Source organism: Peromyscus californicus, unplaced genomic scaffold (assembly GCF_007827085.1).
Source record: "Peromyscus californicus insignis strain IS unplaced genomic scaffold, ASM782708v3 Scaffold_125__1_contigs__length_123873, whole genome shotgun sequence".
Classification (NCBI taxonomy): domain Eukaryota; kingdom Metazoa; phylum Chordata; class Mammalia; order Rodentia; family Cricetidae; genus Peromyscus; species Peromyscus californicus.
Window position 1 is genome coordinate 971 of NW_026294408.1, and position 8,207 is coordinate 9,177.

The following is an 8,207-nucleotide window of genomic DNA, read 5'->3' on the forward strand; positions in this document are numbered from 1 at the left end:
GTCCACTATTCTATATGTACAGTAATGCCATCCTATTTGACAGTTACTGAGTGGACACTCCCTCATCTTCTAAAATATGTTAGGCTTCATACTTTGATCTCTGATGACAAAATACCATTCTCACTCCTACCCTGTATTAACGACAATCTTACCTAAATATCTCTCTGTACCATGTGTTTTCTTTATGACAAAATACACCTATCTGAACTAAAACAATTGCTTTTTACTTGTTTTGTGTTCTATTACTATAGCATATTAGGCTTCCCTCTGAAATTCTCAGTTCTTGATTTCTCAACATAGAGTAGATATTGACTATACAGATTTATGTAGGTTTAAAATATTAAAAATGTCTTCAGAACATACTCCTACTTCAGTAAGTACCTAACATTGTGTAAAAGGCAAACTATAGTCTCTTGAATCTATTTGAATTCTCTATATTAACTCAAATCCCAATATATATATATTAATTAAGCATATTGGAAAATAATGTGGAAATAATTAATTTTCTTCATTGAATTGAGCAAAATAGTTGAGCTTTTCCTTCACAATTAAGCCTCTTTTATGGAATCAAAAATTCTTTCTTTTGGCAGATTAGTTGATTACATGTCCATATTATCTTCTCAAATGAGGACCTTGAAATAACCCAATGACCATAAGGAAAAAATTTCTCCTTGACATAACTGAGAATAATCATCACATAACAAATTTAGTTTCTGCAGGAAGAATCAACTTTATGAAATAAATCCAACTCTGAAGTCACAATTTTATATGATCCACTATTTTAAATAGAGAGCCATAAGACTCTCCAGCTACGTAAAGAGCTTAACATAAAGCACGAGTAATAATCACATAATTATTTTCTAAATTACTTATAAAAGACAATGATTAGCTTTGTGACTGGATTCTAAGAATACCCTGTGTTTTATAATAGGTAAAATGCTTTCATTTCAATGTTAAATCATCATTGATGGACTGAATATAGTAGCGTGAAGTGTAGTTTCTTTTGGCCTATGGTAAGATCATCAAACCAAACAGTATTAAGTGAGAAATTTAAATTTAAATAGTTACATACCAACTTTTGATAGTCTTCATTCTTATTATAAGCATTTTCATTTTCCAGTTTTAAATCCGGTATTGTTTCTAATTCTAGTTCTTCTGACATATCCACATATTTTATTTAAAAAATAAATATAACAATTAGATACACAATTTTCTATGAAAATAGATTGAAATACACTCACAATTAGAATTTAGAAAAAAATTACTCTTATCAAATATTTCAATTAAATGTACTTTATAGATATATATTTACATGCTTAGATAAATGCCCAAGTTGTAGAAATACCTGTATATCACTTGTACAGAAACTGCATGTTGCCAGCTTCAAGACATCCAAATACTTGACTGATTCATCTTGTAGTTAACATACCTCTCATAAATGACCAAGCTCTCTAAAATCTACATTTTCAGACATCATCGATTTTTCAGAACATTTATCATGTGCTCACACCCACAAGCACATTCAAAAATGTACAAATTAAGGAAACTGGACAAGGATTATGAAATAATTTTTTGTATTGAAACTGGCAAAATAGTTTTAGTTGTAAGGCCCTATTGCTCAAGACTCCACACTTTAGACACAGAATTTGGAGTAATTTAGCTGGACCTGACATAGAAACCTGCTCTCATACTATGAGAACATGCTATGCAAAGTGCCTAGGGAGATAAGCAATCAGTAATCCCACCACCAAGATGTTGAAAAGCCTGGCAAGATAATGCTCACGGTAGGATAGAGACACTTTTATTTTTGGGGTAACCAACAGCTGTCCTATTGGTCCGGAGACCCACTCAATGAGACATTCATTCCTGGTACTGGGAAACTAATCAACTATCCATGAATGGAGAAATCATAAACACTAGGAGTCATCAATTACTCCCGTTTTCTTATAACAGTATACTTATTGTGTTCTAAATATGGTTTTTATAGTCACGGTTATATCCACAGAAGAATGTAGCTGTCATTTCTCCTCAAAGAATTTACTTTACACAGTACATAAAAGTATTACAGTATATACAATTAATCAGACTCCAAGGAGTGACCATAATATGCCCCAACTCCACTTATAAAGTCCTAAATCTAAGGATCAGGAAAAATAGTAAGAATAAGGTAGATAGAGTGTAACATCAAAGTACCAGCACTCTTGAAGCTACACAGCATCTTCTATGCATGACTTAAATATTGCTACCATGAAATTTCAAAAGTATGATATCTGAAAAGACACCTGTATAAGGACAACACCCGATGAAATGCTACTGTGGGTGAAGTGAATCTCACAATGCACAACCCCTAGATGAAGATCTGCAGGCAATCAGTGGCTGATAAACAAAGACAAATCAGGTGATTTTCCAGAGATGAGCTCATCCTAGTAGGATAATAGGTTGTGCAATTCCAGTGATCAGTCCTGAACACATGTACATACAAGCAACACACTAAACAAATACACACAAGCATGCATGCACTTATACACACACACACACAGAGACACAAACACACATGCACACATATATGCACATGCGTGCATGCACACACACAGACAAACATAGTGTGTCTTTACTAATAGTATAGGAGTCACACACAGAGTTACTAAGGACTTGAGCACAGGAAAGGTTGTAAGATGGTATCTCAGAGTTATTTTGATTTGCATTTCCCTGATGGCTAAGGATGTTGGGCAATTTCTTAAATGTCCTTTGGCCATTTGAGATTCTTCTGTTGAGAATTCTCTGTTTAGCCCTGTAGCCCATTTAATTGGATTGTTTGGAATTTTGATGTCTAGTTTATTGAATTCTTTTATATACTTTGGGGATCAGCCCTCTGTCAGATGTCAGGTGGTTTTGGTAAAGATCTTTTCCCATTCTGTAGGCTGTTGTTTTGTCTTATTGACTGTGTCCTTTGCCCTACAAAAGCTTCTCAGTTTCAGGAAGTCCCATTTATTAATTGTTTCTCTCAGTGTCTGTGATACTGGTGTTATATTTAGGAAGTGGTCTCCTGTGCAAATGCATTCTAGGGTACTTCCTACTTTCTCTTCTCAAGTTCAGTGTAAATGGATTTATGTTGAGGTCTTGGATCCACTTGGACTTGAGTTCAGTGCATGGCGACAGATAGGGATCTATATGCAGTCTTCTGCATGTTGACATCCAGGTAACATGTAGTTGACATCCAGTTAACAGTTTTTAAAAGTTAGTATCATGAGTAAAAGATTTTTTAAAAGGTACTTTAAAAACTAATGCTAATTTCTGTGCCCTTCAATACATGGGTTGGATATGTAAGCTCTTGATAAGATACCTTAAGTAACATAATGAATAGGTTAGTCTACATATTTAGAGAAGCCTGAAAATTATGTAAGTCATGGTATAAGAAATAAAAATAAAACTACTAATGTTTATTTGTCCAAATATTCCCAAATTTCAAATTTACTGCACTGTGGTAAAACTATATAAACTGATTTTTCTGTGATTACTTATTTCTTATCTCATTTTTGGCTTTCAGAACCTCAAAGTAATTATTATGTTTTGATACTTTTCAACATCAATATAGTAATATTGTCATAATTTAATAAAAATTTTCTAGCCAATTTTTCATCTAAAGTAATGACATTTTGACAACTGCTATATTATACCATTTCAAACTCCACAAAGAAGAAATTTAGCACAAGAATTTACCTCAAGAAGTCATTGATTACCTGAGTTTTCAAATTAGCTGTGTCTTCCATTCTTGCACACATGGAAATCAGTGACTCAGATTCAAAGTGATGTCTTTGAAGCAAAATCACAACAACAAATAAGTGAGTAGTAGACAAAAGTTTTTGTCCTGAATGTTTAGTTATTTGAATAGCAAATGGTGTTTCTGTTGTTATTAGACATCTGTTTTATAAAATTTGTTCAGCTGTTAATTTTTGTCTCTACTTCTCCTAATCTCTGCATTTGTCAAGAAAGATTTACACATAGCTCCACATCAAATAGTGTCAGTCAATATATTTGTGGAACCTGAAAATCATTTGTTTTGAAAACTGTCCTGATGATTGCATGCAAATTACAATTAATTGCTCACATACTCTTTAAGCATTAATTTAAATAAAGGTAATAGTCCCAAATAAAGCAAAACAATAGTGTCCTCATTCTACTCTATCAATAAAGCACAAAACTATATAACTACTAAATGGCATCCTTCATTCTTGAGCATGGGAAATACCCATTGAAAGGAAACCATCACATCCATTCATTGTAAAACAACTAATAAAGTCATGAAAAAGATGTGAAATTTTTGAACATTAAAGTTATAAGTGAACAAACAAATGTGCACATTGAGGCTTGAAATCCTCTTATCATGGGTGTTCAAACATTAAAATGTAATAATTCAGTTATTACATTGGTGGAGGCTGATTCAAAAACTACCAAGCACTTAAAAACCTTCATATGTGCTCAGTTGATGGCAGAGACTTCTGGAAAAGCAGATCTCTGGGACTTTTGCCTCTGTTTCCCTCTATGTTCTCTAGATGTCTTCCTTATATAAGATACCACTCCTGGTTCCCTCTTTTGCAGTCATCAGTGATGCTCTCTGGCCTTTAAATATTCATCCCAGGAAGGGGCAGATTCCTGAGAGTACAGGCTCAAAGAACCTGAAAGACAGGTAGTTCCCTGGTTCAGGCAAATAAGCTAAATGGAGGGACAGCAACACACATCCCAAGCCTAGATATGTTTCAAAATTCTATGATTGTGTTCTGCAATTCCAATCTGGAAAGGACAGGAATTTGGCAAAGGTAACAGGAAAAGAAGCAGTGGCAGTGGATCACAGATATTTTTCATTTCATCCCTTGGTTCTGAACATTCTCTAGCCCACCCTCTGTGATACCACATTCCCGTTTTCTGTAAAGACTTCAGGTTGCTCAAGTAAGTTTTAACAGAAGAATCTATTTGTCATTTCTATCAATTAAGGACAAAAGATAATATAATTTCCAAATTACGTTCAACCCTATCCATTCCCAGATGATATTCACCATCCTGTGTCTATGTAAATAACCTTACTGTCTTTAAAAAACTAATCACGAGGCCAAGCTCTTACTCCTATTGGCCTCCATGATTTTCCTTTCGAAATTGCCCTTCCTCTGTTAAAGTCATTCAAATCATCCACCATTAGGCTACTTTTAATGCCATTCTTGGAACACTTGACTCATTCCCATATTTTCCTACAGAAATTCTCAGTCAAATACTGGTCAATAAGGCCTGGTCTTTTAGTGAAGGAATGCATGGGAATCTAAATTGGGCCATTTGTATTTCCACCTCCATAGAATACTGTGTTTTAGTTTTGGCTTCTCCCTCAGAGCAACTGTTTATGTATAATGTTGGATCTAGTTTTCTGTGCACAGGATATTTTTATTAGTTTTCAAAATTCCTTAAAAACTACAAGTGTTTCAGATCTGAGATTTTCTAATAAAACAAGAAGCAGTACCTGGCAGTCAAAAATTCTAAACTATAGGTCAAGGAACATGAGGAAAAAAATGTACAGTAAAAACTTTCAAAATGCTTAGTGTCATGGAGAAACAAAGACTTGATAAAATGAGAAAAAACCTTCCTGTACCCAGGCAGTCCAGTAGTTTGAAGAGAAAACAAAACTGAGTATAAGTTCATAACATCTCTTAAATAGATGCTCAGTTGTATCAACATAACATGGTATATGAGCACATGGACTACCATTCCAATAATGTAATTCCAAGCCTTCTGTCATCTTGCTCATTTCAAACCTATGGCACTACAGACACAATAAAGAGAGGTTCCCCCTCCAATCTTGATAGCAATGTAGTGTCTAAGAACAACTTTCAAAAAGAAAAACTATGGAGTTACAGATAGGTTTCTCAGGAAAACTCTAATCCAGAGTTGACACATAAGGAAATCTGGCTTTCTACATGAGATCATCTCAATGTAGTCACAGGAACAAGAGAATGCACAGGCTGACAGTTCAGTCAAGAGCTGGCAACTTGTTACCTATGTGATCATAGAATTAATCAAACTATCTGAATGACCTTTGCTAAAGTAGTAAGACACTTAGTCACAAGGATATAAAAGCTTTAAAACATATGATTATATTAATGCATCGTGGACACTAAATAAATCAGATGGAATCAGTGAAGAAGACAATATTCAATAGACATTAGTTCTTTTCCCTGGTTCTAATTATAAGTTAACATTCATATTCAAAGACCTTAAAATCTTACCATGATGAAAAGACATCTTCAGGCTGATTTCCTATAATTGAATGAAAAGTAGACATATTTCAGTTGATTATATTAGTCTATAAATTATCGTAGGGTAATCTTCTAGAGTAAAAAATCTTCTAGGGTAAATAATAACTATGGTACTGGAATATAAACAAATGCATCAGGAAATCTTCACCTCCTTTGGATTTATTGAATAAAAGACTGAAAGAAATTATCAGCATTTGATACTTCAAAGTAGGTGATCATTTATACTGACAACAATTTCAACTAATGGCAAATAGTGCCGTTGGCAGAATCAGTGCCTATCATAAATAAATAGCAAAGAGAGTAGTTTTCTGGAAGAATGGTATCAGGATCAATTTGAAGACAGCATAAATATTTTGGTATAACACAACAAATATTCCCCAGATAAACTGCTGCAATCCTTCAGGTAGGGATGAAACAACCTATCAGAGATAAGTACAATGAGGCAATGATCATTGTACTTATCAATCTCCCCTAAAATTATGGAATCCTATCTGGACAAGGTTTCTCATAAAGCCTTGCAAGGTATCAGAAAAGAGAGGTAAGGTGAAATCAATGCTGCCCACCCTCCCGATCTCCTCTGTGGTTAGGTTCTAATGAGCTCTTTTAGATCTGGCTATAGTTTTCATTCTTACCTATGATGCAATAAGGTAGAAACTCAATTGCTATTGTCACCTAGTTACCTATGGTGGTATTTTATTTGTGCTGAAATGTGATTTTATTTGTATGTTAATAAAGATGCCTGGATATCAGAAGTAAAACCGAGCCATTAAGCAGAAGTCAGGTGGTGGTGGCACATACCCTTAATCCAATCCCATGGCAGGCAGAGTCTCTGTGTGGTCAAGGACACAGCCAAGGAGTGGTGACCTGAACCTTTAATCCCAGTACCAACCATAGAGACCTGGAGGTCTGTGTAGACAGGCAGTGACAGGAAAGTCATGTGGTTGTGTTTAGAGCCAATGAGAAGGCAGACTAGAAAGTCAATAAAAAGACAAGTCACACAGGAAGAAGGTCTCTCTCTCTAGAGAAGAGACAGCAGCCAGGGATTAAGATAAGGCTCTCTTGGCTCTTCACTAGTGCTCTGATCTCTTGGACTTTTAACTCTGTATTTGGCTCTGTGTTGCTTATTTACTAAGACCATTTAGAATTTTGTCTACAGTTCTCCTTTCATATAAAATAAGAAAGACAACACATGGTGAGATCCTATTGACATTACCCTTGAGAAAGTATCTTCCCATGGAAAATGAAGACTAGAAATGTGCCCAAGTGGCAGAGCACCTGTCTTGCAAAAATAGGGTAAAAGATAAAATGGGATTGTGGATGGATAGTCAAGTATTCTCTGGTATATGAGTGGCTTCATATTTACTGATAAACGCTATAGATATTAACCACCCACAATAAAAACAGAATTTAAATCTGTAATTAGTAGACTAGTTTCTTCTTTTTTTTCCAAAGAAGAGGTTCATTATTTGCTTCATCTATAGTATTCACATTCTAAAGGTTACTGCATATGGGAAAAAATCATGGGAAAGACTTGATTGCAGTTTGGAAAAGTATGACCTCTGGAGATAGCCTTTTGGCAGTCAAGAGTCAGTTTGGCAACACAAAGCAGGAAGACAAAAATAAACAAAAATAGAAATAAAAATAGGGTCATTGGAGTAGCAAATACATAGAGCACCTCCTTCTTAAAGTATGAAATCTTGAGTTCAACACCTAACAGATAAGAATATTAATTTCTAATTATACATTTAGGAACCAGACCGTTGCCATACAGTAGAGCCAGAAGTAATCACCATGTATATAAACATTTCAGTAACGCTGTATTTGTTTAAATGGAAGAATTTGAATACAAAATTACCATTATTTTAGGTTTTGTTCCACCTTTATTGAATAAGTCTCTTTTTTTCTGTC

General features: G+C 34.5%; 1 long non-coding RNA gene across 1 annotated transcript; it reads right to left on the reverse strand.

Moving 5' to 3' along the window:
* Nucleotides 1-1,072: 1,072 nt before the first annotated feature.
* Nucleotides 1,073-7,657, reverse strand: LOC128106271 (uncharacterized). The gene is made up of 4 exons (XR_008216646.1): nt 7,098-7,657; nt 6,270-6,300; nt 3,741-3,813; nt 1,073-1,155 (listed from the first exon to the last, which is right to left on the reverse strand). It is a non-coding gene; the product is annotated as an uncharacterized LOC128106271 (long non-coding RNA).
* Nucleotides 7,658-8,207: the final 550 nt, after the last annotated feature.